Source organism: Glycine max, chromosome 10 (assembly GCF_000004515.6).
Source record: "Glycine max cultivar Williams 82 chromosome 10, Glycine_max_v4.0, whole genome shotgun sequence".
Taxonomy (NCBI): Eukaryota; Viridiplantae; Streptophyta; class Magnoliopsida; order Fabales; family Fabaceae; genus Glycine; species Glycine max.
This window is the reverse complement of record NC_038246.2, coordinates 15,440,588-15,463,140: the sequence shown is the minus strand read 5'-3', so window position 1 is coordinate 15,463,140 and position 22,553 is coordinate 15,440,588.

The following is a 22,553-nucleotide window of genomic DNA, read 5'->3' as shown; positions in this document are numbered from 1 at the left end:
AGGCTAAGATCATCATCTTCATTCAAATCAATTAAGTCTTCCTTATCACTTTCTTCTTGGGTTGAAGATGAAGCATTAAGATCAATTCCCTTCTTTTTCTTATCATTTTCTTCGTGTTGATTTAATCTCAACAGTTCCATTTCGTGTTCCTGTAACTTTCCAAATAGTGTAGCAAGAGACATGTTAGATAAATCTCGGGATTCAGTAATGGCTGTTACCTTAAGTTTCCATTCTCTACCTAAACATCTCAATACTTTATTTATGAGATCTTCATTTGGAAAATTTTCCCTAAAGATGCAAGATGATTTACTATGTGTGTGAACCTCTTTTGCATGTCTTGTATACTTTCATTTGCATTCATCCTAAATAGTTCATATTCATGAGTTAGTGTGTTTATCCTAGATCTTTTAACATTTGTTGTGCCTTCATGTGTTACTTGTAGGGTATCCCACATATCCTTTGCACTTTTATAGTTTGATACCCTAAAATATTCATCCATTCCTAGGGCAGATGTAATTATGTTTTTGGCTTTTAAGTTATATTGTACTAGTCTTCTTTCTTCCTCGCTCCAATCTTCCCTAGGCTTTTCTATTGTTGTATTTCCAGAAACCATGGTGGGAATATAAGGCCCTATTTCTATGGCTTCCCAAATGTTTAAATCTATAGCCTCTATAAGATTTGCATGCGGGTTTTCCAATAGTGATAACCCACTCCATTAAAGATGGAAGGCCTATTAATTGAGTTGCCTTCGGAGAACAAGTAGTTTGATGAGGCCATTAATTCTTCAAGCTTCTAAACTTTGTACAAGAATGAAGCTCTGATACCACTTGTTAGACAAGTGGCCTCAGATATCTTAAGAAGGGGGTTGAATTAAGATATCACAAACTATTCCCTAATTAAAAATTCTAATTTGATTTTAACCCAAATCCTAAGATTCCTTTTAAAATGAATTCCTAAATAATTATTCAAATTAAACTTACTGAATAGAAGCAATAAGCAATAATAAATAAAAGAGTTTAAGGGAAGAGAAAGTGCAAACTCAGTTTTATACTAGTTCGGCCACACCCTTGTGCATACGTCCAGTCCCCATGCAACCCGCTTGAGAGTTCCACTCAATCGCAAAAACCCTTTACAAGTTCTGAACCACACAAGGACAACCCTTCCTTTGTGTTCAGATTTCTTTACAACAAGAGACCCTCGGTCTCTTAATCCCTTTTTAGAAGTAAAAAGAAGAGAAGAAGAAATCTCTCTTGAAAGAGATAGATTGAACAATGAAGCACTCAAATAATTCATTATTGAATTGCAAGTGTATTGGCCAAGGAATTTTTAAGAGGATAAGACAATTTTTCTTTAGAGAGGATAAGATCTTTTTGTTTTGAAAAACTCTAAGCAAATTCGTGTTCCAAGTCACATATAAATAGACCCTTGATGGTCATTCAAAAACAATTTGAACAAATGTGACTCTTGGAAATTATTTTTTGAAAATCTCCTCTGGTAATTGATTACAAGACTTGCGTAATCGATTACAGGCTTTAAAATTTGAATTAAAACGTTCAATAACTGCTGGTAATCGATTACCAACCAAGTGTAATCGATTACACATTGTAAAATTTGAATTCAAATTTCTAATGACTAATGTAAATATTTTCAACTGTTGGTAATCGATTACAATCCTCATGTAATCGATTACATGCTTTCAAAAGTATTCAAAATCATTTTTAAAAACATTTCAGGAAGTGTTTTGGCCACTGGTAATCGATTACATCCTCTGGTAATCGATTACCAGAGAGTAAATCTCTTATAAAAACATTTTAGCTTAAATCCATTGGCCAAACCTCTTGTTGTTTCAACTTGGAATTCCCTTCCTAAATCTCTAAAGATTATCTTGAATTTCTTGGATTCTTGTCTTGAATTAACCTTGAGAAGCATATGATCCTCTTGAATTAAACTTGAGAAGCGTATGATCTTTTGGCATCATCAAAACATCAAATTCTTTGCTTCTACAGTCGTCTGCACCTTTTCGTCGAAGACTCAATGTCTATCGACCGAGACTACTTTAGTCTCTCGTTTTTGTCATCCAGAGACAAGCGAGTCCGATGATACACCCAAGGCTACTTTAGCCTCTCCTTTCATCAACCAGAGGCAAGCAAGCCCATTGACACACGGAGACCAATGTGGTCGTCTGCACCTTTTCGTCGAAGACTCAATGTCTATCGACCCAAACTACTTTAGTCTCTCCTTTTCGTCATCCAGAGACAAGCGAGTCCGATGACACACCCGAGACTACTTTAGTCTCTCCTTTCGTCAACCAGAGGTAAGCGAGCTCGTTGACACGCAGAAACCATCATGGTTGTAACGACCCGCCTCGTCGCTACGATATCACCACTCTAAACTGCGAAAAAATTTCAATTTTTAGATAAAAAACTCTGTTAATTTGCTTATGAAAAATGAAAGTATTTTTTTCTCAACATACATTCACCAAACAACACATCATTACTTAAGTGAATATATATATATATATATATATATATATATATATATATATATATAGGAATAGTAACTTAGTACACATCATACACATAATGGAAAGTAAATTTGTTCATACATATAATTAAATTTGTGATTTACATCTTCAAATCAATAAAAAGAATTACGGAACCAGCTATGGAGGAGTTGATTAACAAAAAACAACTCTCTCCCAAAATAATCCCAACGTCAGCACGTCGACTCGACGGCTCCACAGAAGAATCTCACTTTTTGTCCTCTACTGCTGTCATTCTGCTCCCATGTGAAGGTTCGCGATCATCACAGGTACCAACCACACAGTACAAAAATTGCAAGGGGTGAGTTTATTATAAAAGAAAATTAATGCAAAAATCAAATAACCACAATTAGTAAGAAAACATTAACAAATATCATGAGCTTACACAAACATTCACTAGTCCAACACACACTCAACAAATAGTCATCATCAATCCATAGTTCCAATCAATCATGCTCAGTATGATGCATGCACCTGACCTCAACTCTCAAATGCAATGTGGTAATATCCCCAAGGAAATAGCCTAAGCGTGTCCACATGACACTCTCACTTAGGAAAATTAGGTAGTAAGTGTCGAGGTCACCCTGCCGTGCACAGGCAAGTCCCCCCCCCCCCACAGTGACCAACCTAAGTCTCAAGGGAGTTCCAAACCGAGTGACATACCCCCTAGTACAAGTATTCCTCCTCACGAGAAACTACAAGTACTTACTAACAAAGTTTATACTATTTCCATGTCATATGAAGTATGAAACATGGGCACCATCAAATGCATGACCGTGGATAATTAAAGATTCTAAGTCATCCCCCTCTAGAGACGCTTAAGACTCTTTAACCACTCTATTTCCCCCACCAGGGATATCCAACAAGGTCACTGCACCCCCCCCCCATGAACATACACAACATACAACATATGAAACATGGGCACCATCAAATGCACTGACCGTGGATAATTAAAGATTCTTAGCCATCCTCCTCCAGAGATGCTTAAAACTCTTTAACCACTCTATTTCCCTCACCAAGGATATCCAACAAGATCACTGCACCCCCCCCCCATGAACATACACATCACACAACGTATAAAACATGGGCACCATCAATGCACTGACCGTGGATAATTAAAGATTCTAAGCCATCCCCCTCCAGAGATGCTTAAAACTCTTTAACAACTTTATTTCCCCCACCAGGGACATCCAACAAGGTCAATGCACCCCCCATGTATATACACAACATACATCATCACAATGCATTTTCAACATCATCCACATTTCATCTCAATATCATCTTCAACATCAACATCATCTCATCTTAACGACATTAACAACAACAACAACATCTCATATTAACACAATCATCAATAACAGCATCAACTCATGTTAACATAGTCATCAATAACAACATCAACTTATGTTAGCATAGTCAACAATAACAACATCACCTCATATCAATATTATCATAAACATCAACGTCACCTCATATCAATTAATGTCATCAATAGAAATATCATTAGTACATCACACTCCGCATATACATATATAGTTCATGCCGGAGATTCACACTCCCTAAGTCTTCAGACAACACAAGTCTAATAAAAACAATAATGTTATTCATCAATAATAGATATATCGCATCCCATTAGTCAAAAACATTGTTTTCTTGAAAACCAGCATGCAACAGGGACATGCATACATCCCCATAGTTAGGTTCCCTGACTCCAACTATGGTATCAAAAATGATAAATTATAATAAACTCCCCTCACGTATCGTGAGCTCTCCTTCAGTTCCTCTTTGCGTCGCTCAAAGGTCTCTCTTGTTCACGCTCGTCAGTCCAAATGCAAGGTTCTATATGCCAAATTGAAGGAAATTTAATATGGATTTCAGAAACAAGGTAATGACAACATTCAGAGTCAAATACCCCTGTCAAACATAAAGGGCTGAGGGGTGTTTCAGATTCTACAAAAAGGAAACATCATTTTGAAATTCCAATCACGCCAATGTGACCGAGGTTCAGTGAAGGTCAAAAAAATAATATCAATGTTATAAAAAGATAACTTTTACAATGTCTCATTCTCTAGGGTTTTTCAAAGGAAGTATAAAAATACCCTATTACAGTACCCAACACACATGAGACACTAAGAGGAACACAACCTAACTAGGAGAAGGGTTTAGAAATCAAGATTACCTCAGAGAAGCTATGAAATGGAGGATTGGGGGATTCTCTCCACCGAATCCTTGAGGAGGATTTTGAGGATTCCGCTCTGATTAAAGTGTTCCTCTTGGTGTGGGGGTTCGACGGCAAGCAACGGCGGCTCGCGGTAGTCACCAGTGGTCGTGGGTGGTGGAAAAATGAGGTGTTAGGATTTGGGTGACGTTTTGGAGAAGAGGAGAGTGAAAAATCGTGTTTTTCACAATCTACAGATCTCACTTAGCAAGCTCATCTCGCTAAGCCAGAGTCCACTTTTCTCGCTTAGCGCGAGAATTTGTGCTTAGCGCAACTCCCTCTGCACTAGGGCTCGCTTAGCGGGCCAAATCTCGCTCAACAAAATTCCCTCTCAGGTTGGAATTGCACTTAGCATGCCCTTCTCGCTTAGAGAGACATCAAAAGTTGTTAATTTCAAAATCCCAACTGTCAGACTGTGGAAACATGTCTTAGGAAGCTCCAGGCAAAATTTGATGATGATCCAATGGTTAACGAATCTGTTATCGTGATTTTACTGAGACAGGTTTGGGTAAAATCTGAAATCTCATAATTTCAACTTAGTTCAACAAAACTCCACATAACTTAGCATCCACATCAAGAAAATTCATACATGTCTAATTCAAGTCATACTTCAACTCATTCAAGTCAACCATATAGTCAAATAACATGATAAATACAATTAAACATCGATTTATAACTAGTAATATTTCAGGGAGTTACAATGGTCGTCTGTACCCTTTGTCGAAGACTCAATGTCTATCGATCAAGACTACTTTAGTCTCTTCTTTTCATCATCCAGAGAAAATCAAGTTCGATGACACGCAAAGACCAACGTGATCATCTGCTCTTTTCATCTAAGACTCAACTTCTATCGATCGAGACTACTTTAGTCTCCATTTTCGCTATCCAAAGACAATCAAGTCCGATAGCGCGCAGAGACGAATATGGTCATATGCCCCCCCCTTTTTTGAAGACTCAATGTCTTTCGACCGCTCCTGTTATAATTCACCCTTTTGCTATCTAGAGGCAACCAAGTCCGATGGCATGCGAAGACCGTGGTGGTCTCTCGCTTTCATTGTCCCGAGACTATCAAAGTCACATTTCCCATCCAAAGACAAACGAGTCTTATGGTATGTAGGGACGATGATGGTCATCCATTTCTAATTGTTTTTTAGATTGTTGCAGTTCCCTTTGTTATCCAGAGACAAGTGAGTCTGATAGCATACGGAGACAAACATAGTCGCTTGTTTCCCTCGTCGAAAGACTCAACGTCTGTCGATCAAGGCTACCGAAGTTTCCCCTGCTATCTCAAGACAAGCGAGTCCGATAGCATGCGGAGACCATCACGGTTATCTATTTTTGTCACTTCCAAGGCACCCAGGCTTTCGCTGATGCACCTAATGTCTTTTATGCTCTTTCTTTTGATAGGTTTCACTGATTGAGCTATTGGTCGGTTGGGTGGAAATTCAGCTTGAACAAAATTAGTGTCTTATCTTTACTTCCCTTTTATCTCCAATAAAACATAAGTAAAGAGGGGCAACTGTCATATCCTAATTTCGTTCGGGGACAATTGTTTGTTAACATGCGGACATTTTGCTGACCAAATTGAGGTGCTTAACACTCATCGTCGTGTAATCCGTAAAGTTTCGCAATGTTTCGGAAGGAAATCAGCCAAAAACACGAAAATGGGGGGGTGAACTGATCAATTTAGGGGGGTGTGCCTAGCCCTGGGCCCATCTGGAATATTCTAGAGGGAGGTTGCTTCAGGTGGAAGCTACATAGCTTGCCTATGTGAGCTGAGCTCGCCTGGGCGAGCTGGGCGGCAACCACCTCCCTCATTTTTGCTATAAAATGGCGTGAGGGGCTGAGGAATGAGGGTTCAGCATCTTTGGCACTTAGAATTCACTTAAAATTAGTGAGGAGAAGAAGAAAGAAGAAAAAAATCCAAACTGAGATGCTTCCGTAACATTTTTGTGATCAATTTCGCTAACATTCTTCGCCGTTCTTCGTTCGTTCTTCATCGTTCGTCGATCTTCAACCGGTTAGTTTTTTATTTCCAAGCTTTGAATTCATTCTATGCACCCTTAGGTGTCTATTCTTGCTTTGTATGTTTTCACCTTCATCTCGTCTACTTTTAGTATTCTTTTTCTTCATTTTTAAGCGAGTTTCAACCGATCATTTAAGTCGTAATCTCACTTAATCAATATTAAAATGAATTTCAACCGATCGTTTATGTTGTAATCTCGTTTAATCGCCTATAAAATAAAAATTCAACTGATCGTTCATGTTGTAACCTCGATTAATCATCAAAAAGGAAAATTTCAAATGGGCATTTACTTTGAAAGTTGTTTTTAAATGAGTTGAGAAATAACCAAGTGAAACTAAGGCTAAAATCAACTCACAAATCAAGCTTTGCCCGCAAAAAGGTCATTTGAAACCGTTTCAAGGCCCAATGCCTTAAACGGTTCTTTTACTTTTATCGGTTAAAATGAACCTTTTAAAAGTCTAAAATCAACACCTCGCGTAATTTTCTTGTTTTCTCAAAGAACTACGTAGCTATGAGTTCCTCATCGCAATTGAGGATACGTAGGAACCAAAGCCCCACTTTTGTCGACCCCAAAAGATAAAAAAACATAAAAAAGGGAAAATAAAATAAATTTGAAGTCATGATTTTGCACATTTGATTAAAGGTTGTCATCCCTTGTGATGGACGCGTGGGGTGCTAATACCTTCCCCGTGTGTAAACAACTCCCGAACCTTTATTTTCTTAAGATTCGTAGACCTCTTTTTGGTTTTTTTCTAACATTTTCCTCAAATAAACATTGATGGCGACTCCGTGCATTTTCCTTCCTTGGGAGATGCACCCGTGCGCCTCACGTCGCCCTCCCGTCAAAGGGTAGGTTGCGACACCTGGGCTTACTATTGTCATTTGGTTATCGACCAAGTATGGTAGTAGGTCAGTGTATGACATTAGAATTGGGGTGAATTGGACTGGTTTCTTTTCTGTGAAATCTCTTCTTGGGTTAGTGTTTAGGTTGGGATTGGGAGTAGTGTTTGGTCTAGGTTGCATCAGGGGTGGATTTTGTGGGTGGTTTAGGGGTGGTCTATGTGGTTGATTGGGTGCTCTTGGTCGGAGCGATATTGGGCACGGGGAGGGCTGATATTGGTGGAGCAGTGATATTGGCGTGGAGGATACTAATACATGGGGTTATAAAGGGCTTGCGGGAAGTTCGGCCATGTGGGAATCGTAACCATGACATGGGCTTTTCCTTCTCTCTTCTTCACTCCATTCATCCCAAGCCTCTTACTACTAGAATTCGTTGAAGCAACATAATCAAACTTCCCCTTCTTCAAACCAACTTCAATCCTTTCCCCCACAAATACCAAATTCGAGAGAGGATTCCAAGTTAGTATACCAAATAAGCCTCTATCCTTCTACAATCCATCCTTAGGTGGTTCTTAGGGCAAGCGGTCCCTTTGTATTTATCAAAATCTGGCACCTTGAACTTCAGGGGAATAGTCACATCAGGTACCAAACATAGCTCTGACATGCCGGTAAAACCATAACTTCCCCCTCATTCGATGGCGCGCAACCTCTCCTCCATATGCTTAATCTTTTCCTTCTCAAATACTGCAGGAGACCTTTCTCCCCTCACGAAATGCAAGGGTTGTAACAACAGGCGATATTGAGAGGCTCTAGGAACGTTCAGCATAGGGGACGCCAAAAAATGGCTGCCCTTCAGTGGTATATCCTGGATGAGACCCGAAACCAATTATAGTGTGGTCTATGGGAGCTTCTCGTGCCTCCTCCCTGGAATTAGAGTTATAGGCATGAGTCTAATAAGGTTGAGTTTGATGATTCTCAGTACAAACAAGGATAGGATTAGTAACATTCTCGGCAGGCACCTGTATATGCAGTTGCCCCCGTCACACCTCCTTGACCTTCCACATCTGACACTAGGTGACTTTCTTGATTAAAAACGGGCGGGTGAGTTGGGTCTCTCTCAGTAGCGATACTAGCAGCAGTAGTTGCAGTAGTGTTAACCTCCATTATTTTCCTCATATCCATCATCGCCTCCATCATTGTCGTCATTTTCCCCTTCATGGCCTCCATGTCGGCCTTTATTTGTTCCTGCACCTACTCTATTTCACTCATTATCTGGGTCTTGGCACGCGTCCAGTAAGGGTGTCGTAAAGTGCGGTTTTTCTTGTTGGTTATAATGGCTACTTTTCTGGTTTCAATGAAAGAATGAAATGAGTAATGTGTAAAGAATTAACAACCAATAAGCATGAATGCATGAAAATGATTAGTACAATATTGCAAATTTTACACAAGCCGCTCAAGAGAACATAAGGTCAAACCAAACCATTTTTCATGAAAACAAAATTGGGTTCATTACATCGCATCAGGGTACAACCAAAAATAAATAACAAGTGCATCAGCGGTTCTTAATTATGTGAGTCATCAGTTCAACCATGAGCTAGTAGTTATCGAAGAGACTATGAATTTCGTCGAGAGCAGAGTATATATCAGCCCTCGCCTTGGCTCTAGCTAGCAGTTTCAAGGGCTCTTGACTCTCATTTAGCGTGAGCGCAAACTTATTCATCTACTTCCTACTTTCTTGATGTAGTAGCTCTATCACTTCCTCCCCTGCTTCTCTTTCACCCTGTAAGGCTAGCACTTCCGCTTGTCCATGTATAGTAGCCAGAACTTGCCTCTCCCTCACCATCTTTACCTCATATTGATCGACAATTACTAGCATACTCTTTTCCATCATGCCTAGTCGCTCCTTCAAGCTTTCCTTTGATTCCCAACAATCCTTCAACTCATCTCTCAGTGTCACATTTTCCGCTATTGTTTGGTCCCTCTCTGCACTTCTCAACTTGAGTTCGTTACTATTGCCTGACAAAGCTCCTTGGTACCTTCTTCTGTTCGTCTCTTCCCCTTTAGCCCTTCTCATTTCTCGCTCCAATGCTTCAGTTTTTGACATGTTGACATCCCTTAGTCTATTGCATTCTTTCCTTACCATTATAACTACTCATTTCAAATTTTCTTTAGGCCCCATGGATTTCTGCAATTCTGCTTTCAATTCTCTTACCTCCTCTGCTCAATAGGTACATCTATCTCGACCCTCTCACCATTTGTCTTCTTAGGCAGCTTGACTTCTCACACCCTATTCTCCAACCATTGTAGATAACTTCCTACAACACCCTCATCTTTCTTCCTTAACTCCTTGTCCCTCCTATTTGGTGAGTCCCACACCTTCCTAATTTGTTGGTGCATACTGAGATGTTCTTTGTTTAATCCTCAAGCAATGAACGATTGGATAGCTCCATTTGAGGGCAGTCCATGAATCGGGTATCCTAACTGCCTGATCTCCAGCATAGGGTTATTAGTTGATACAACCCTTTGTTCCCATAAGAGGGATGTTAGGCTTCACATCGACATAACATATTAGGCATCTCCTCCCACCTTAGGGACCAACAAATTGTTGAACCTGTCGTGCTAGCCAAAAGCTCCTCCCAATTAATCTTTCTCTTATCTGGCACCATGCAAAAATCTTCTAATGGACAAGTAGGCATACCATTGTGCATCACAAAATGAGACACCATCCATACATAGAGTGCGGGAAAACAACAGATGACTCTAGTGCTTTTCTTTTCCCAGCTCGAGTCCAGAGTACAGTACACATCAGCAAGGATAGAAACCATAGGACTTTCTCGTCGATAATAATAGGCTAGGAACATGTCAACTGCTGCCAGATCAATCCAGTCAATCATGCTAGGGAAAAATACCACTTCATTCCTATTCACCTCCTTCTCTCTGAGTTCAGTCACGGGAATTCCCAACACTTCGGATAATCTAGGTATGGACGGAGAGTGTCCCGAAGGGAAGAAAGGCTTAGTTCCTCCCAGAGGGCATCCAAGAATCTTTTCAAAGTCCTCAAGCATGAGTACTAGCTGGAAATCTTTGAAAGTAAAGCATCGTATCCGCTGATCATAATACTAGACCAAAGTGGTAATGGTGGTTGTAGGCACTTCCATCATGGATAAGTCAGACGTCGAAACTTTAACATGTGCGAACCTCTTGGTGAATGAAAAAGCTTGATTTGACCCCATGTTTTAGAGCAGTGTTTCGAATTAGCAATCTTCAGTAACCTACTCAAACAAATTAGAATGCGATGAATGAGACAGAGATTGATTAATGAACACGAAGAGCGATGGGAACAAAGATTCCTCGCTTGATTGTGCACATCATTTTTAATATCCATAAAAAGTCTTCCCCCCTTTTTTTAAGAGGTGATGAGCTAACATTCGCTAACCTAATGTGCACCATCATGCAAAAAGATGCCTGTGTTTTTGTCGCATGGATAAATGTTGCATGATCATGAGAATGCATGGACATACAAGGCATAAGCAATATGTGTGAAGAAGATACACAAAATGTTGGACAAGTGGCCTCAGATATCTTAAGAAGGGGGGGTTGAATTAAGATATTCCAAACTTTTCTCCTAATTAAAAATCTATCTTATTTTTTACTTAAGTTATGAATTCCCTTAATGACAATCTTCTTAAATATTAATTCAAATGAAGCAACTTGAATAATGAATATAAAGCAATAGTAAATAAAGGAGATTAAGGGAAGAGAAAATGCAAACTCAGTTTTATACTGGTTCGGCCACACCCTTGTGCCTACGTCCAGTCCTCAAGCAACCCGCTTGAGAGTTCCACTAACTTGTAAATTCCTTTTACAAGTTCTAAACACACAAGGACAACCCTTCCTTTGTGTTTAGAGATTCTTTACAACAAGAGACTCACAGTCTCTTAATCCCTTAGAGAATGAGAAGAAGAAGAGGAACAAATCTCTCTAGAAAGAGATGGATTTTACAAATTGAGCACTCAATTAATTCCTTAATGAATTGCAATTGAATTGGCCAAGGAATTCTTTAAGAGGATAAAATGAAATTGCTTTTTTGAGAGGATAAACACTTTGTTGTTCTGAAAATCTCTGAGCAATTTCGTGTTTAAGTCACATATATATAGACCATTGGTGGTCATGAGTAAAGCCTTTGAAAAGTTGTGACTCTTGAAATTATTTTTCTGAAATTCCTGTCTGGTAATCGATTACAGCAACTGTGTAATCGATTACAGCTTTTAAAATTTGAATTAAAACGTTTACTAACTGCTGGTAATCGATTACCAAAATTGTGTAATCGATTACAGCTTTTAAAATTTCGAATTCAAATTTTTATAGCTGTTATAAAATGTATTTGGCCACTGGTAATCGATTACATCCTCTGGTAATCGATTACCAGAGAGTAAAACCTTTGAAAAACACTTTTTATTTAAATTACTTGGCCAAACCTTTGCTAATTCAATTAGGAATTCCCTTCCTAATATTCTAGTGATCATCTTCATGTTGTGCCTTGTAATCTTGAAGTATTGTCTTGAATTTTAATCTTGAAAAGCCCATTTGCATCAATTGCAACACATCATCATGATCATCATCAAAACATCAAAGTCAATTGCATCTACAATCTCCCCCTTTTTGATGATGACAATACAATACCTGAAATCAAGATTCAAGCAAGCAACAAACAATTGTATATAGATAAAATGTGCATCCGTTTTCTCCCCCTATATTTCGGAATACATGATCACTTGATTTCTAAGCTTGTTAAGCTTTTTCTTAAGCTTTTGCTACAACCTTTTTCTCCCCCTTTGGCAACATCAAAAAGCCAAAGAACTCTGACATTTTCCATGGGTAGCTCTAAACAAGTCTCACTGGCCTCTAGAGCTAGCAACCATTTTTGTAACAACATACGCGACAATAGACGACCTACTAGCAATGATGCGTTACTCGAGAGGGAAACTCTAGATGAGGGTTCACGATAGTCAAGCGAGTCCAAGACCTAGTGTGACAATCGTTAGACCTCCACTCCCTATGGCTCACTTAGACTTGAGTATAGGGCCCATCATTTCAAAGTGTGTGATAAGGTGTAGGTGAAGTGTGTGAGTGGAGCAAACTAGATGATTACCCAACCCCACCTGCAAAACAACCAGAAAATTCCCTGACAATTATAGCAGGTGTCGTCCACCCTAGGATTCAATAATAGTTATTTCTACCCACAAAGCAATAAATAAACACAATCATACACACGGATAAAATGACATAGCGACATATATGCACGCAATAGCATAGCAATGGATATAAGAAGCGAGATCAAAACAAAATTGAAAAAAGAACGAAACGAGAACAAAAATGAACGGAAGCAAGGTGCATTAATAAATAAAGGAGAAAGGAAAATAAAAAAAGAAAAAAATCACGATGAAATCGCACACTCGATTAAATGACATGACTCTCTAACAGATCCCCAGTGGAGTCTCCATCTGTCGCAACCTAACCTACGATGGGACGGTGAAAAGAAAATAAAAGAGATTTGTTTTCTAAGAAGAAAACGAGAGGGATTCGCCACCAAAGTTTATTTAAAGGAAACATTAGAAAAACCAAAAATAAGGTATGCAAATTTTGAAAAGAAGGGGTTCGAAAATTGTTTACGCATAGGGAAGGTGCTAGCAGCCCACGCGCCTGTCACAAAGAATTGCAGCCTTTAATCGACTGTACAATAAAAATAACGTGACTTCAAAATTATTTATTTTCCCAAGAGCAGTGAATTTTTTGTGTTTGCTTTTTTTTCAAATCGACAAGGGTGTTGCCCTTGCTCCTACATATCTCCAAGTGCAATGAGGAAATCAGACCTACATAGTTCTTTAGGTAAAAATGTTTATGTGTTGAATTGATTTTCTCTTTGTTGAAAGATTTATTCTAATTACAAAAAAAAGAGTCATTAAGGTGTTAGAACGTGTGTCATACCCTAATTTCATTCGGGGACAATCATTTGCAAATATTTGGATTCTTGCCAGCCGAATTGAGCTGCTTAACACCTATTATCGCGCATTTTGTAAGGTTTTTCGATGTTTCAGAAGGAAATGTGCAAAATACTCAAAAGGAGGGAAAAAGGGTCACTCTTGGGGCATTTTTCAGCCCCTGAGCCACCTAGATAACTTCATAATGAAGTAACCATCTCGCCTGGGTGAGCTCAGCTCGCCTACGCGAGCAGGGTTGCTTCAGAATGAAGTTATCAGCTCACCTGGGCGAGCTACCTTCAGCCCAAATGCTTTGTTTTGCTATAAATAGGCGTGGGAAAGCTGAAGTAAAGGGTCCCTGAGTTCCCTGAAGTCCAGAGGTCCAGAAAGAAGAAGAAAGAAGAGAAAGGAAGAAGAAAGAAGATAAAACAAGGCCGAATCGCATCCGTGATCGATTCCTACACCGTTCGTCGTTCGTTCTTCGTTCGTTCTTCATTTGTTCTTCGTTCTTCGTCAGGTTAGTGCTTGCTTTAAGGATTTGAACTTCATTTATGGACCCTTAGGGGTCCTGTCGCAACCTACCCTTCGGCGGGAGGGCGACGCGAGACTCGCGGGATGCGTGTTCCACGAAAGGAATACGCGCGGAGTCGCCACCAACGTTTATTTGAGGAAAACGTCGGAAAAACCGAAAAAGACGCGATCTACGAACTTTTAAGTGATAGGTTCGGGAGTTGTATTTACGCACGGGGAAGGTATTAGCACCCCACACGTCCGTCCCAAGGGACGGCAACCTTTAATCCAATGTGCAAACATGACTTTGATTTTTACGTTCCCTTTTATGTCCTTATATCCTTTATACCCTTTTTATATTTTTTCTCTTTTTGTGGTCGACAAGGGTGTTTCCCTTTGCTCCTACGTATTCCTCAATTGGGATGAGAAAATCAGACCTACGTAGTTCTTTCGGAACAAAGTGTTTGGTTAAGTTGTTTTTTATCTTTTTGCAAGATATATTTTGATTGAACAAAAAGGTCATTTGAGGTGTTGGACCATTAAACGGTCTTTTGATTTTGAAAGGAGAGAAATGTTAAGGCATTGGACCATTAACGATCTCTTGTTTTTTAAAGGAGAGAAACGTTAAGGCATTTGGACCATTAACGATCTCTTGGGGTGAAAGGAGAGAAGCGTTAAGGAATTTGGACCATTAACGATCTCTTGGGGTGGTCGACAAAAGCGAGGCTTTTGCTCCTACGTATCCTCAATTGCGATGAGGAAATCAGACCTACGTAGTTCTTGCAAAAGCGGTAAAGTCACATGTTGATTTTATGCTTTTGAACGGTCCATGTTAACCGATAAAAGCAAAGAGGACCGTTTAAGGCGTTGGACCTTAAAACGGTTTTTAGTGATTTTTCGGAAAAAAACTTGATTTGTGAGTTCATTTTAGTCTTAGTTTCACTTTGGTTATTAATCAATTCATTCAAGTAAACTTCCAAAGAAAAACGTCCGATTGATTTTTTTATTATTTTATTCAAAGATATTTTGATTATTTTATTATTATTTTTCAAGATATTTTGATTATTTTATTATTATTTTACTTTTTTTGGTTTAACCGAGGTTATAGCGTGAATGATCGGTTAGATTTCGTTTTAATAGTGATTAAACGAGATTACAACACAAATGATCGGTTGAAATTCATTTTATCATTTATTAGACGAGAAAACGGCTTAAATAAATGGTTAAAGCACGTTAAAAACGGAAGAAAAGAAAACTGAAAGTAAACGAAATTAAAGTGAAAGTACACAAAACAAGAAATGAATTGAAAGTCTCGGATTCGAAAACTTACCCGTTGAAGAACGAAGAACGAACGAAGAACGGATGAAGAACGGTGAAGAACGACGAAGAACGATGAAGAATTTCCACAGAATCGCTTACGGAAGCGTTACGGAAGTACTTCGACTTGATTTTTCTTCACGAAAACGTGTTTTTTGCCCAAAATAGCCGAAATGCATAGCCAAAGGGGTCTTGAACATTTTGAAACAGCTCCCCCCTCCCCTATTTATAGAAAAAAAATAGAGGTGCTTGCCGCCCAAAGACTTAATGAAGAAGATTTCTAAGCGCACCCGAATTACTAAGTTCACCCCCCTTTTCGTATTTTACGAAAAAGTTACGGAAGCCTTACGGAACTGTTTTCGAATTTGATTTTCATCTTTTTTCTTTTCCCTTTTACCAATGTTAAGTGGAATATGCTTACCCAAGGTTTTCGGAAATTTTACGGAAGTATTACGGAAGCCGCGGAAGCCCCGAAAACCATTTTTCAAAAACGTGGAGGAGCTTGCCGCCCAGTTGCTTCCTCCTTAAGCAACCCATCCAGGCCTAGATTTGAATTGCTATTTACACCCCTATCTTGATAAGTTCACCCCCTTACCTTTTTTGGTGATTCTTTTTTCGTAAAGTTACGGAAACTTACGAATCTCGTAACGATACTTGTTTTCTTTCCGTAATGTTACGGAACCTTGCGGATTACATAATCATCCCCTTTTTGACTTACGGAATGTTACGGAATCTCACTTAGTTATGCAACGATGCTTCCATTTGATTTCCGGTGTGTCACGGAAACTTACGGATTGTGCATCAATATTTTTTGGTTTTCCGGCATGTCCTGGAATTTCACAAATTGCCTAATGATGGGTGCCAAGCACCTCACAAGGACCAAAGAAAGGTCGCATGTCATCAAGCAAAGGTCCCCGGACGAAATTAGGGTATGACAGTTGCCCCTCTTTACTTGTCTTTTATTGGAGATAAAAGGAAAGTAAAGATAAGACACTAATTTCGTTCCTCTCGATTTGACGAGAGTCGCGGGTGATCGTAAAATCTCCACATGCAAATGACTTGTTGTTCCCGGATTTCACAAATTGCCTAATGATGGGTGCCAAGCACCTCACAAGGACCAAAGAAAGGTCGCATGTCATCAAGCAAAGGTACCCGGACGAAAATTAGGGTATGACACTAATTTCGCTCCTCTCGGTTGACGAGAGTCGCGGGTGACCATGACTTGTCGTTCCCGGAATTTCACAAATTGCCTAATGATGGGTGCCAAGCACCTCACAAGGACCAAAGAAAGGTCGCATGTCATCAAGCAAAGGTCCCCGGACGAAAATTAGTGTATGACACTAATTTCGCTCCTCTCGGTTGACGAGAGTCGCGGGTGACCATGACTTGTCGTTCCCAGATTTTCACAAATTGCCTAATGATGGGTGCCAAGCACCTCACAAGGACCAAAGAAAGGTCGCATGTCATCAAGCAAAGGTCCCCGGACGAAAATTAGTGTATGACACTAATTTCGCTCGTATTCCGGGTATCATCGGGCCCGTCGCCTCTGGATGATACCAGGGTGCAGAATGACCAAATTTGGTCACTGCTAGTCATCGGGCCCGCCGCCTCTGGATGACAAAAGGGTGCGGATAACCGTAAGGTATCTCCGCGTATCATCGGGCCCCGCCGCCTTTGGATGATACAAGGGTGCAGAATGACCAAACTTGGTCTCTGCTGGTCATCGGGCCCGCCGCCTCTGGATGACAAAAGGGTGCGGATAACCGTAAGGTATCTCCGCGTATCATCGGGCCCGCCGCCTCTGGATGATACAAGGGTGCAGAATGACCAAACTTTGGTCTCTGCTTGTCATCGGGCCCGCCGCCTCTGGATGACAAAAGGGTGCGGATAACCGTAAGGTATCTTCGCGTATCATCGGGCCCGCCGCCTCTGGATGATACAAGGGTGCAGAATGACCAAACTTGGTCTCTGCTTGTCATCGGGCCCGCCGCCTCTGGATGACAAAAGGGTGCGGATAACCGTAAGGTATCTCCGCGTATCATCGGGCCCGCCGCCTCTGGATGATACAAGGGTGCAGAATGACCAAACTTGGTCTCTGCTTGTCATCGGGCCCGCCGCCTCTGGATGATACAAGGGTGCAGAATGACCAAACTTGGTCTCTGCTTGTCATCGGGCCCGCCGCCTCTGGATGACAAAAGGGTGCGGATAACCGTAAGGTATCTCTGCGTATCATCGGGTCCGCCGCCTCTGGATGATACAAGGGTGCACGTCACATGACCTCAGGGTCAGTATGACAAAGATTATGGGGCGGCCGACAAAAGCAAGGCTCTTGCTCCTACGTATCCTCCAATGAGGAACTCAGACCTACGTAGTTCTGGATAACTTGTGAGACTTGAAAAGTCTCCATCGGAAAATGCTGACATCTCCGGAAAAGGCGCGGATGACCACATTGGCCTCTGCTCATCAATCACACTTGGGGTCACTAAATGACGAGGTGCGGATAACCGTAAGGTGTCTCCGCGGGCTACCAGCTCTTGGGTCATGGTAACAGAAAGCGGCGCGGTCGACAAAACCGAGGCTTTTGCTCCTACGTATCCTCCAATGAGGAACTCAGACCTACGTAGTTCTGGATAACTTGTGAGACTTGAAAAAGTCTCGGTGTTTTCTCCACTAAAATGCAAACATGCTTTAGCAAAGAGACAAATATTCCAACTGATTAGAGCAGCATATGCCTTTTTGAGTGAAAAATGCGTCTACCGGGGAAGGAGAGTATGCTGATGAAATTTTCTCATAACCATAAATGAGATTTTGGATGTTAGCATTTCGTTTCTAAATGACCATTTAGAGGAAACACTGGGTTCGACAAAAATAGAAGAAAATCACTCAAAGTGTATCAATCTCGCACAGGTAAGTGTTTCATCCTAATTCCGAACCATAGATATGTCATGACTTGACTTTGCAAATTATTTCCTATCAAATCAAAAATTACATGCGTGATCATGGATCAATAGGGCTTCCCTTGGGAATGGGTTCTTTTGGTGGGTTTTTCGGCTTTTGTGTGTTTTTGCCCCTTTTCCTTTTCTGTTTTGGTTTTGCGCGAGGCGAACAAGTCACCGACGCACAGGATTTTGGTTGGTAATCAAAGGGAGAAGACCACTTTAGGTCATGGTTTCCTTTTCTTTCTTTTGTTCATTTGATGACAATTCTGTACTGTTCAGATATTGTCTGGTCCAAAGACCTCTCTGCACATTTCTTCTGGTTTCTTTGACCAGGAGCTTCCTTCTTTTTTACTTTCTCCCATTCTTTGGTTGGGAATTTTCTTTCTTTTCTTTTTGCTTTCTCCCACTCTTTGATTGGGAATTTCCTTTCTTTTCTTTTTGCTTTCTCCCACTCTTTGATTGGGAATTTCCTTTCTTTTCTTTTTGCTTTCTCTTTGATTGGAAATTTTCCTTCTTTCCTTTTTTGCTTCCGAGGGTAAGGATTATAGTGAGTCATGATTTTGGCTCAAGGTTTGTAGAATGGCTAGACATGATACATGTCGGGGTTTGGTTTGGCTCAAGGATAAAAGGGGTACCCCACATTATTTCCATGACACAAATGCAAAAATGATGATTTGGAAACTTTATGCAAAACTGGTCATGCATGCACCTATGTGGACACTCAAGTGTCAAATTTTTATGGTCATGTGATGCTAGGGCTCAGGATTCATTTCCTCTATTTTAAATCAACCCAATGTTTCCAAAATATGTTCTTTTATCAATTTGTGCATTCATCCGAGTCCATTTCGGGCGTCCGGGGAAATTTCACAGCATTCACCCTTCAGGTGTAGACACGTTTTTTCTTCAAAAATCGGTTATGATCAATGAATGAATTTTTTTTTTTTTTTAAAGAAAAGTTGGAAATCGTCTCTTTTCAAAAGCATGTCGGTTTTTAGCTAGACAACTTATTTTTCTTTTTTCTCCTTCTTTTTTTTTTATCATTATCATTTGTTTATTTCTTTTTCTTGTTTGTTTTTTTTTTTCTTTTTTTTTTCATGAGGTATTTTGCTACCTAAACATGTGCATATTTTTGTGAGGTATTTTTGCTATATACATGCATATCCAAGGTATCTTGCCACCTAAACATACATATATATGTTTTGTGAGGTATTTTTTTGCTACATACACGCACATTTAAGGTATCTTTCTACCTAAACATACAAATATATATTTTGTGAAGTATTTTTTTGTTTACATACACGCACATCTAAGGTATCTCTCTACCTAAACATACATATATATATATTGTGAAGTATTTTTTTGTTTACATACATGCATATCTAAGGTATCTTTCTACCTAAACATACATATATATATTTTGTGAAGTGTTTTTTTGTTTACATACATGCATATCTAAGGTATTTTCACTACCTAAACATACATATATATATTTTGTGAGGTATGACTACCTTCCGAGCTTGTGCTCGTTTTATTTAAATTCCTAGGATCATGAGCAACTAGGTGTGTCCTACTATGAAAAGTGATCAAATAACAAGCATAGATTCAAAAGGTACTAGGTTGCCTCCTAGTAGCGCTTCTTTAACGTCTTTAGCTGGACGCCTTATGACTTGTCGGTCAATGACCTAGTACTTTGCTTACCTTTGGCTTTGGACTTGGTCGCCTATTGGTCGGCCATGTGGTTAGGCAATACTCAAACCTTTTTGTGGATGAGCAGAGGTGAACGCTAGAGGTGATGGCGGTGCGTCTGTTGCCGCTGCCGACCATCCCTAGGCTGCTGTGGTGTTTCGCCCTGCGCCTGCCTGGAGACGCAGTACTTCTTGATGAAAGCTCGATTAGTAGGGGGCCTGATGCCCTTGCTGGAGGTGACAGGTACTCCGTAGAACTGACAGAGACCCGTAATTAGAGCTTGACAACTCCAAGACCCTGTTAGACTTCTTCGGGACCACTGGGTGTCTTGCAGGCGCGATCCCTGCAAACAATAGATGAAATCAGAAATCATTTGAGCGATGTGCATACTTACCTATGATGATGTGACCTTGCCGGGGGGAACGGGCACCCTGTAGGACTACAGAGGCCCGTAACCAGAGCTGGAAACCCCAGGGCCCTGTTGGACTTCTTCGGGCCCACTGGGCGTCTTGTGGGCGCGATCCCTGCAAACAATAGATGACATCAGAAATCAATTGAACCATGTACATACTTACCTATGTCATGACGACACAGACCAACCGATACATCTGCAGGGGGAGATTGGCATTACGATCACTGGGCAGAATGTTGCTAAGTAACAACGTCATTTATATCTGTGTAAGAGTGGTCATGTTGGTGCGCATGATCCACACTCGTCTCTTTGCAGCGGCCCGGGTGAAATCTTGCCCCGGTATGCATAGTAGCTGTGTGATAGCCTCCCTCTCTGGTTGTGCTCGCACAGTTGGCCCTCCTCCAATATCAGGGGGTGGCCCAGGAACCGTTAAAAGGAAACTACTGGCCCCTTAACCGGGAGCGCGAGTCTCGGTTAAGCTTTTAAGGGCAGAGGACCTTAAATTATCTTAAGGTGTGGATATGGGGCCCCCTGAGAGCGAGGATGTGCAGTCCTCTAAAAGCGAGGGCGTGTAGCCCTCTGAAGTTCAGGACGTGTCGCCTTTTGAAGGTGAGGGAGTGTAGTCCTATGATGGCAAGGACGTGCAATCCTCTAAAGGTGAGGGCATGTCCCCCTTTGAAAATGGGGAACATGTAGTCCTCTGATGGCGAGGACGTGTAGTCCTCTAAAGGTGAGGACGTGTAGTCCTACAAAGGTGAAGGCACATGACCCTTTGACGGCGAGGACGTGTAGTCCTCTGAAGTTGAAGGTACATGACCCTTTGAAGGCGAGGACGTGTAGTCCTCTGAAGGTGAAGGTAACTAGTACCCAAGGTGAGGGCGTGTAGCCCTCTCAAGGCGAGGATGTATAGTCCTCTGGAGGTGAGGGCGTGCAGCCCTCTGGTGGTGAGGACGTGTAGTCCTCTCAAGGCGAGGACATGTAGTCCTCTGACGGTGAGGGTAACTAGTATCCAAGGTGAGGGCGTGTAGCCCTCTCAAGGCGAGGACATGTAGTCCTCTGGAGGTGAGGGCGTGCAGCCCTCTGATGGTGAGGGTAACTAGTACCCAAGGGTCCATCCTTATGAGAAAGCAAGGGATCGACTCATCGAGAGAGCCGGTCATCCCAAATTCAAAAGATTTGGACATTTAGATGTAGGGAATCTATGTAGTCAACATGATTTTTAGGGATGCAGATGCATGCAACCTTTGTTGTGAAATTTGGTAAATGCGGACTTCATATGAAATAATGCAATGAAATGGAAAGTTTGTACAATGTTCATGTCATTCTTTCCTTGTTTTGTGATTTTGATTTTGATTTAATTTTTTTTGGAAAACACAGATTGATTGTCCTTCTGAAAGAGGTGATAATTCATGCAACCTTATCCTATCTTTTGCAAATCTCTCCGGGAACCCCCTCAAAGTGTATGTTATGTTTGATTTAGTCACTTGACCATTTTGGAGTGATGGCAATAGAGCTGTTTGACGTTTAATCAATCTATTGAAATCCTAGGGTTTGTCCCCCCTTTTTTTGTTTAAAAACATCGACGGGTGAGAACTTTTGATCTGCCCCTATGTTCACTTGAGGCTCATGCACGATGCCCCTCATTGCCCCAGTGTAAGGCTTTGAGGTACCAATCGTTGTCTTTCGTCATGACCTTGTAGCTGGGAACCTATTGAGTGAGAACTTCTAATCTGCCCCTAGGTTCGTTTGAGGTTTATGCATGGGGCCTTTCATTGCCCCAGTGTAGGGCTTAGAGGTACCAATTGTTGTCTTGTTTTCACAACCTCGTAGTGAGGAAGAATGAAAGACGCAATTGATTCTTGCAAAAAGAATTTTCCAAGGACGAGAAATAGTTGAAGGATTTTTCAGCTGATGGATTAAGTCAAATGACTCCTATGTAGAAGCAAGATGTTTTGATGTCTTGATGATGCTAAAGGATCAAGTGCTTCTAAGTTTTATTCAAGACAAGAATCCAAGAAAGTCAAGATATATGATCAAGTTGATTTCTAGAATCTTTTGGAAGAAGTTTCCAAATTGAAAAAA